The sequence below is a fragment of the Peromyscus californicus genome, unplaced genomic scaffold (assembly GCF_007827085.1).
Source record: "Peromyscus californicus insignis strain IS unplaced genomic scaffold, ASM782708v3 Scaffold_4__1_contigs__length_199733344, whole genome shotgun sequence".
NCBI classification, from domain to species: Eukaryota; Metazoa; Chordata; class Mammalia; order Rodentia; family Cricetidae; genus Peromyscus; species Peromyscus californicus.
In genome coordinates, this window is record NW_026294562.1 from 163,161,126 (window position 1) to 163,170,110 (window position 8,985).

Consider the following 8,985-nt stretch of genomic DNA (forward strand, 5'->3'; position numbering starts at 1 on the left):
TATTTCAATAGAATAAGAATAAAACAAAACCAAAAGGAAGCATCCAAGTCCATGTGCTCCTAATATTGTCTACAGATACATTATGATTAGAAAATGTAAATGTACTGGTTGGTTTTTGTAAACCTAGACACAAACCTAGACATCTCTGGGAAGAAGGGGTCTTGATGAGGAAATGCCTCTACAAGACTGTCCTGTAGTCTTGATTAATGGCTGATGTGGAGGGCTCAGCACACTGTGGGTGGTGCCACCGCTGGGCAGGTGGTCCTGAAATGTATAAGAAAGCAGGCTGAGCAAGCCATAGAGCACAAGCCAGTAAGATGCGCTTCTCCATGTCCACGGCTTTTGCTTCAGTTCCTGCCTGCCTCGAGGTTCCTGCTTTGCCCTGACTTCTCTCAGTGATGGAGTGTGACCAAAGTGTTATAAGACAATTAAAGCCTTTCCTTCCCAAGTTGCTTTTGGTTATGGCCTTTACCACAACAATAGAAAGCTAAGAATAAATGTTTGATAATCTACTTGTATAGTGGTTTTACTATAAACTTGGTCACTAAGAGGCGAAAAGCCATACTTGTGTGTGTGTGTGTGTGTGTGTGTGTGTGTGTGTGTGTGTGTGTGTATGTGTGTGTGTGTGACCATTTGCATATGTGCTGAACCTGAAATCATCAATGCAGAAGAAAGCAGTTTTGAACACACAAGAAACAATTATAAAAAGCCCTGAGCACATACTAGGTTCATCTTTTGGTGCTTATTTACTGCTCACAGAAATGTTTACTTCCCTAAGCAGGGGTTTATCTTATACAACAAGTGCAGAAATACAAACTGTGGCAGCCACAGGCTCAGTGTCATAGTCTATCGGGGACTATGGGGGTCCAGCCCCTCGATAGTTCCCTCCCAGGGTCCGTGAAGAATCTACAACCAGCTGATAATTAATCTTTGATGAAAAGAAATGAGTCTATGTACACAAAACTCCTTAGTCCATATACTTTATTATTCTGTGTCAGTTACCAGCTTCTATTCTGCTCTCATATTTGGCTCCTTTTTTTGCCTGATTTCTCTCTACCCTTGTCTGTGGTCCCCTCTAGGTTCTATCTTAATTCCTTCATCTAGTTCTGCCCCTTCTAGGTTCTCATCTATCTAGTTCTTTCCCATATCAGCTCCTCTCCCATCTCCTTCTCTCTCATCTTGTTCTTCCTCATCTTGTTCTTCCCCATCTGGCTCTTCCTCATCTTCCATCTCGTTCCTCTGGTACTCTCTTCTAAGCCTTCAACCTAGTTCTTCCCCATCTCAGTTTGTTCCTCTCAAGTTCTTACCCATCTAGTTCTTCCATTCTCTTTTCTCTTCTCTGTCCCCCAATACCCTGGAAGTCCCCATATATATACACTTACAAGCAGTAATCTCTTGGCAGTGCAAAGCCAGGCTTCCAGGGTCAAACAGAGGGGTGATGAGAATCACATAGAGACGCAATAACCATTAATTATCATTTGCAACCCCAAAGGGAAGTGACCAATGGGGAAATGAATTAACTAAAGGCTAAATTCGGGTAATATATAAGAAGAGGGATCTTATGTGCTCAACTATAGTCTTAAACGTGATTGGTAGAAAATGTTAAGAATCTCTAAGTTGCTAGGTCAATGGGAGAAAATAAAACTGCCTTCTTTTTTCCAGTGGCTCCTATCTTTCCAAGCTATCTGCCATTTTTCTGCAGGGTGGGGGAAAGTGTGCTCGGTTGCTAGGCAACCTGTGTACAGGTAGATGCCTCTGGTGATAGTTAAAGGGAGATCTGGAACCAGAGGTAAGGTTTGGGAAAGGAGGAAGTTAGCTTAATTGGCACATCTGCCAGGCCTTCTCAAACAGGTAGCCTGGATTAAGTCTGTTCTTAGAGAGTACAGAGGTGTCTCTGATAAGATACTTTCCTCCATCTGGGGATGGACCTAGCCGGATGCTGCCAATGATGATAATTACAGGGAGGCTTGAACTGGGGTTCTGGCTGAGCATAGCTGTCAGCACAGAAAGTTATCTAAATATTCCTAGAAGTGGTTAGGTAAGGAGTTAGAGGTCTATAAAGTTAGTAAGGCTGTAAGAAAGGAGGGTCCGAGCTAAATTGTGTAAAGCTATTACTTAATGTCCACCTGACCTAGGCGGTGTCTCCTTGTGGAATTTACCTTAAATCAGGAGACTTTCATGTGGACTTTTATTACTGCTAGTCCTCGAAAGTGGCTAAGGGAGCTATCTGATTCCAGAGAAAGCCTTTCCTGAGGCTGTTCTCCAAATACCTGGAATGTGTATGTCCAGAGAGTGATCAGTCCACACTGTTAGCCCTTCTTAGGGAAAAGTCGATTGGGAAAACTATGAAGGCACACATGATTTTCATAGCAGAAGACAGCTGACATATAACAAGCCAAATAACACCAAAAAGCTCCTTGGAATTTGACTTCCTCTGGAGGAATTCCCTGATCCTTCCAGGTAGTGACTTTGCCATAACCAGCTGAGTTCTTATGATATTTCCTGCGGCCCACAGCAATAGTCACTGTTCTGTTGCTGTGAAGAGACACCATGACCAGGGTAACTGTTAGGAAAGAAAGCATTGAATTGGGGCTTGCTTAGTTTCAGAGGTGAGTCCATTGTCATCACAGTGGGGAGCGTGGTGGCAGGCAGGCAGGTGTGGTGCTGGAGAAGGAGCTGAGAGTTCTACATCTTGGTCTGAAGGCCAGGGTGGGGGTTCGTGGGGGAGGGCCCAAACAAGAGTGACGCTGGGCCTGGCTTGGGCTTTTGAAACCTCAAAGCCCACCCACAATAACACACCACCCCAACAAGGCCACACCTCCCAATCCTTCTCAAATAGTGCCACTCCTTGATGACTAAGCATTCAAATATATGTGCTTGTGGGGACCATTCTTATTCAAACCATCAAACTCAGGGAGCAAAAAGTTTGTGTTTTGAGGGAGATGTCAATACCATCTTTCTGCCACTCTCCATGTTACTCAAATAAGGGTGTTTCCTCTAATTCCCAGAGAACAGCAAGGACAGAAGGAAAAGGAAGTGACAGCTATCTCTTTCTGACAGTTCCCAGAGACTTGCAAATTCCATGCTCCTGGTTGGCTGGGTTCACAAGCTCTGCTCACCACTGTTAGGAGACACACTGGGAAACTTGTTTAAAGATGGTGGTCAGTTCTGAGACATCTGCATAAGTCCATAGGAGATAAATGAGACGAAGGGACAACTGCAGTGCCACAGGAAGGATCAGCCATATCAGTCCCGAAAACAAATCAGGCCAAGTACCTAGTCAGAGCTGCAGAGACAGGAGCTCTGACCACAGTGCCATTCAGCTGCCCTCGGCACTGAACTGACAAAAATGCATCTGGAGCAAGGAGGTGTCACCTGGGAAGGAGGCCACCATATGCATTGCAGATTCATGCAGCAGAGTTGAAAGGGTGCACTGCATAATGTTTAAGTCAAGAAGAAAGTGGAGAAATCATGAATATTGATATAGCTGCAGCCGATGTTAACAGTGTCTCAGGTTCATTGTGCACTCATTGTGCACAGTGACCCAAAGCCTTTTTTATTAAAAAAAAAAAAAAAAAAAAAAGAGTCATGGTCTTTCTACAGTTGTGGCTTACATGTAACTTCAGGGATCTGTGTTTACAATGCTCCTTTGCCTGCTATGGTGGTAGATGTGATTTCACAACATGGGAGACTAAGGCAGGAGCATCACATGAGCCTAGGAGTTCTGGGTCAGCATGGGCGAGTAGGAGATCCTATGTTGAAAACGAAATCTTTCCTACAAGCCCTAGTCCCACAGTGAGTCTACAGTGGGCTCTTACATGGTGTCTGGTGCAATGGAGGCATTCCATGTTGCTTAGATTCATAACTTCCTCTTCAGTATGAAGACAGATGTCTTCTCAGAATGACGAAGACGAAAGGCTTTAAACCTCCCCTTTCTGAGGCTTCTGTTCCATGCTTGATTTTACCGATCAATAAGATGCTGAGTTCTGGTTGGTGCCCCAGACATGCTAACTTACTGAGCTTCCTTCCTGAAGTCCTTCATCACATGTCTGGAAGTTGGAGGTTGTTGGGGGGGCTTCTCACACCCATCTTCCATTTTCAGGAACCCTTGTATTGATGAGTCTTCATGTGGCACCAAAGCGCTGAGGCCTTGGTGTCACGTTGGTGGGACTTTTCTTGTGTGTGGGTCCTGATGTGGGTGTTGAGCTTTGAGGACTTGTGAAGACTGTCGCACCCTGCTGGCCCTGTAGGGTGTGCTTTCCGGTTGAAGTGCAGTGTGTTCCTGATGCTTTTGCACACTGCTACCTGTGTGCATCTTCTCACTCATGTGATCTCCATATGCTTGGGGAAGAATGACGGGCAGACAAAGGCCTTCCCACGCTTGTAACACTGGCGGCTCTTCACTGTGGTACTGGCTCGCTGTCATATTGCAGAAGTTTCTGTGCTGGTGTTGTTCCAAGTCTGTGTTTCTACAGCATGAGATGGCACACGCAGGAGGCAGACAGTGTGTGTACATGGGTCTGAACTCTGAGTTTCTCCCCTAAGGTGAGTCCTAGGTGGTAGTGGAGCTTGGTCAGCACAGAAGGCTTTTCCAGATGGATCCCATTCCTGAAGACCCACCCTCAATTCCTGCCTTCCAGTCCGTAGGCTATATCACAGCTTCATCTGAGTTCTCACATGTGGACCCAACAGAGACTTCAGCCAAAAGACAGGCATATTCATTGGTTTGGGTGTGTTTTGATGGTTGCTTGATGCAGGATATTTCACAATAGTGAAGTTCCATGATGGGGCATGTATTCTTGTGGAACCCTCTTGTGAAGGCATGAGCTTCCAGCTGGGGTTGGGGATGTCTCTTATGTCCACAGAGTCTTGCTGGAGCTCTGACTTTTTCTAGGTTTGTGGGGATGTGTTTCTAGTACCCTATTGGGGTGCGTGGGGATCTTAAGAGACCGCCTCCAGTGTTTTCTTGAAATGTTCTTGTGGAGTGGATGTTTGGTTTTGTACTGAATCGTCCAATCTGTAATAAAGTGGATCAAAAGTTTGACTCTGTTCCAAGTAAAGTGAGATGACAGAATGCAGAATTGGATAGGAAGAGATCCAGCCAAGCCCCACGCCTCCAAGAATGACATTGGGATGGGACTATTGGAAATTTGTCCATAGGTCACAAGCGAGGGACAGAGGTTCCTAAGAAATGGTTCTGACAATGTTAAGTTCATGCTGACACGTGGGAGAGAGCTGGCAGGACAGGACAATGGAAGGCACACGAGTGTAGGCGGCGGGCAGACAGACACTCAGCCCTTCCTGGACTGTGCATTCTGTATTCTCACTGAAGTGACACGAGGCATACATGAAAGGCTTTAAAAATGTGCTGTGAAGTTGGGTGATCTTTTTTTTTTTTTTTTTTTTTTTTTTTTTTTTTAGGTTTTTTGAGACAGGGTTTCTCTGTGTAGCTTTGCGCCTTTCCTGGAACTCACTTGGTAGCCCAGGCTGGCCTCGAACTCGCAGAGATCCGCCTGGCTCTGCCTCCCGAGTGCTGGGATTAAAGGCGTGCGCCACCACCGCCCGGCCCAAGTTGGGTGATCTTTAATCCCAGCACTCAGGAGGCAGAATCAGGAGGATCTCTGTGAGTTGGAGGTCAACCTGGTCTACAGAGTGAGTTCCAGGATAGCCAGGGCTACGGCAGAGGAACCCTGTCTCAGACAAACAAACAAACAAAAGACATGCAGTGAAGCCTCTGGTGCCCTCCTGTCAGTCCAGAACTTGGGAGGCTGAGGCAGGAAGATTGAGAGTTGGAGGTCATCTCAGGAAAAAAGTGTCCAACCTAACAACACTAAGCACAGCGGAGGATTGCGCAGCCATTGGTTCCATGTCGCTTCTGGACAGTTCCCCTCAAGGGACTCTTAGACCCATGAAGGAATCCTCTCCATCTCTTCCCACCTCCAGCCCTGGGAAACCACAAGTCTGCTTTTTATACCTTGGATTTTTCTAGTCTGCCACACAAACAGAATATGACATGCTGATCAATCAGCATCACCCATGGCAGTGCTGAATACTACCCCACATTATGGGTATGCCACATTTTGTTTCTCTATTCACTCACTGATGGACATTTGGTTTGTGTGATGTGTTGAATGAGAATGGTCCCCAGAGGCTCATGTGGATTAGGAGGTGTGGCTTTGTGGGCATGTCTTTAAGGGATTGTCCTGATGAGTGGGAAGAGCTGCTTACTGTGGGTGGCACCATTTCCTAGGAAGGGGATCGAGGACAGTATAAGAGTGAAGAAGTCAGCTGAACTTGGACATGCATTAATTCACTGCTCTTGCTCTTGATTGTGGGTGTGACATGACCAATTCTTTACCTGCTACCCTAATGGACTATAACCTAGAACTGTGAACCAGGCAAACTCTTTCTGAAGTTACTTTTGTTAAGGTATGCTATCACAGTAGCAGGAAATAAGACTAAGATAGGGACTTCCTGAATGCACTCCTGGCCATCCCCTTATAATTATTAGTATCACATTATTGGGATTGTACCAACCACCTCCCAGCCCGAGACAGGACAACATCAGTTTTTGGGAAAACTCCATATAACCCAAGCAGCTGCCAGCTGTGGAGACACAGAAGGGACAAGAAGCCACCTAGGGAAGCCGCTGGGTCTGGAGTGAGCGGCTGCTGGGACTTGCTGAGGGTCCCCTGGATCACGGGAGTGGGAAGGGTGAAAGCAGTTTCACTCAAGCTGCACGTAGTTGGTTCATCTCACAGCAACATCGAAGACATTGGGAATATCCTAAAAATTATTCAGAGTTTAAAAACATTTTATAGGTTTCCCTAGAGACCTCAAAATGAAGTTAATTTTTAGAGACAGGGTTTTCCTATGCATTCTCGACTGTTCTGGAATTTGCTATGTAATCCCAAGGCTTGCCTCTCCTGCCTCTGCTTCCCAAGTGTTGGGATCACAGGAGCCTACCACCCCTCCCCCCAGACCACAAAATGCGCTCTTCAAATAAACATCCGGTGGAAAATTGTAGTTTTATTCTGAGTAATGTATAGGCCTTGTTGCCAGAGTTTAGGCAAAGCCTGGACTTTAGAGTTGCAGTTCTAGGCTCTGTCACGGATCCTGATATGCCAAACACAGACGTGATCGGGGTAAGAAGAGATGAGCGTGGAAGCTGTTTTAACCGCAGTGATCATGTTGGGAAGAGCAGATAAAACGGGTTCAGGGAGCACAGACCTGTGTTCCGGGGACTTTACAGGAAAGTGGGTGAGGCTGCACAGCAGGGGTGTGTGCAGCTGGCAGAACAGAACAGCAGGGGTGTGTGCAGCTGGCTGCACAGCAGGGGTGTGTGCAGCTGGCAGAACAGAACAGCAGGGGTGTGTGCAGCTGGCCACACAGCAGGGGTGTGTGCAGCTGGCCGCACAGCAGGGGTTACGCCACACCATTATCTCTGCACTGGCTCTTCAAAGGGTTCTGGAGATGTCGTCATTTCAGTAGAGCAATCTGGCTCCTTTGAGATGATTACTCCTGCTTCAGAGTGCGTCCTCAGTTTCCATGGACACTGGGGTTCATCATTGCTTAGGGGAGTCTCCATGTCTTATCATGAAGTTCTGAGAGCCTCAAGAGGCAAAGCACCCAGAGAGGCGGCCGAGCGGAGGCCTGACTCCAGCCGGTGTCCGAGCTGCCTTCACCCTTCAGAATTCACGTGCATTTGCCTCCTCCTGATGGCTCCTGACAATGACATCATCCCTGTGGCTGCTGGTGCCTTCAGCACCTGCCGAAATTCCTCTACACAGCTACACTTGGCATTACTCTTTCCAAGTTCTCTCTGCATTTTATTGTTCGTCTGTATTTTAGCGGCAGGTCCTTTCAGCGTCTGTTATCCTGTGTGTCCGTCAGGTGTTCGCACTTGCTGGGGCTCAGGGTTCCACAGGATCAGCCGATCACGGCAGACAGAGCAGGAGAAGGTAGAGCCAGCAGCGGAGACTAGAGCAAAGCCAAGCCCAGGTCTTGCTCCTAGAGGCCTGCTTTCTCCAGCCAGGTCCCTCCCCTGCCTTCTGCCATCACGTAAGCTCATCACAGACTCAATTCAGGGATCCTCGGGACCCAGCCTCTCCTCAGATGAAGCCAAGCTCCATACATGAGCTTTGTATATTGGTTCTTCTCTTCCTCTTATTGTTTGGAAGGAGTCTGAACTGAGAATGTTCCTGAAGGAATTAATTCCCTGTTAGAACTGGCTGCCTAGGGAAGTGTTTCCCTAGGCAGCATGCAGGGGCTGAGGCAACTGTGATTTAAGGGGGGCTAGGCTCCATCCTGAGCTGCCTACAGAACTTGGGCAGTGTTTGCCATGTGGTACTGGTTGTGCAGGCATGGAAGATGCAGAAGTGAGAGGGTCTTGCAGGTTTGCACCAAGGATCCAGAAAGCCACCGAGGGTAGGCATTGTGTTACAGGGTCAAATTCCCAGCAAGGAGGGTCTGAGACGCCCTAGCAAATGCTGTGACGGTGAAGCCCATATGGCAGTAGAAACCACAGGATGTGGATGATGCCAAGAATGTGGACATTTAAGAGGGCAACTGTAGGCATGGGATGGAGCTGGCCCAAGAGAGAGTCTGTGTGTGCTGCTAGTGACGGAGCTAGAAGGGTGGAACTGCCCAGGCACAGTGATGCTCAGATGATTTCATCACCATTTCCAGTCCAGACAAGGAGCTACAGGGTGTGATTTTGGTTTCTGTCTTGCTTTGGTGGCATTGTATAAACGAGGTGTGGAATAGAGTATTTGTTTAACTATGTAAAGATGTGTTGCATTTATTTGTGTTGCAGTATGATCATTCAACTATGTAAAGATGTGTTGCATTTGTTTATGCTGCATTTGTTCAACTATGTAAAGATGTGTTGCATTTGTTCAGCTATGTAGAGATGGGTTGCTGTTACACCTTGCCTGCACCTGACTGGTCTAACAAAAAGCTGAACAGCCAATAGCTAGGCAGAGG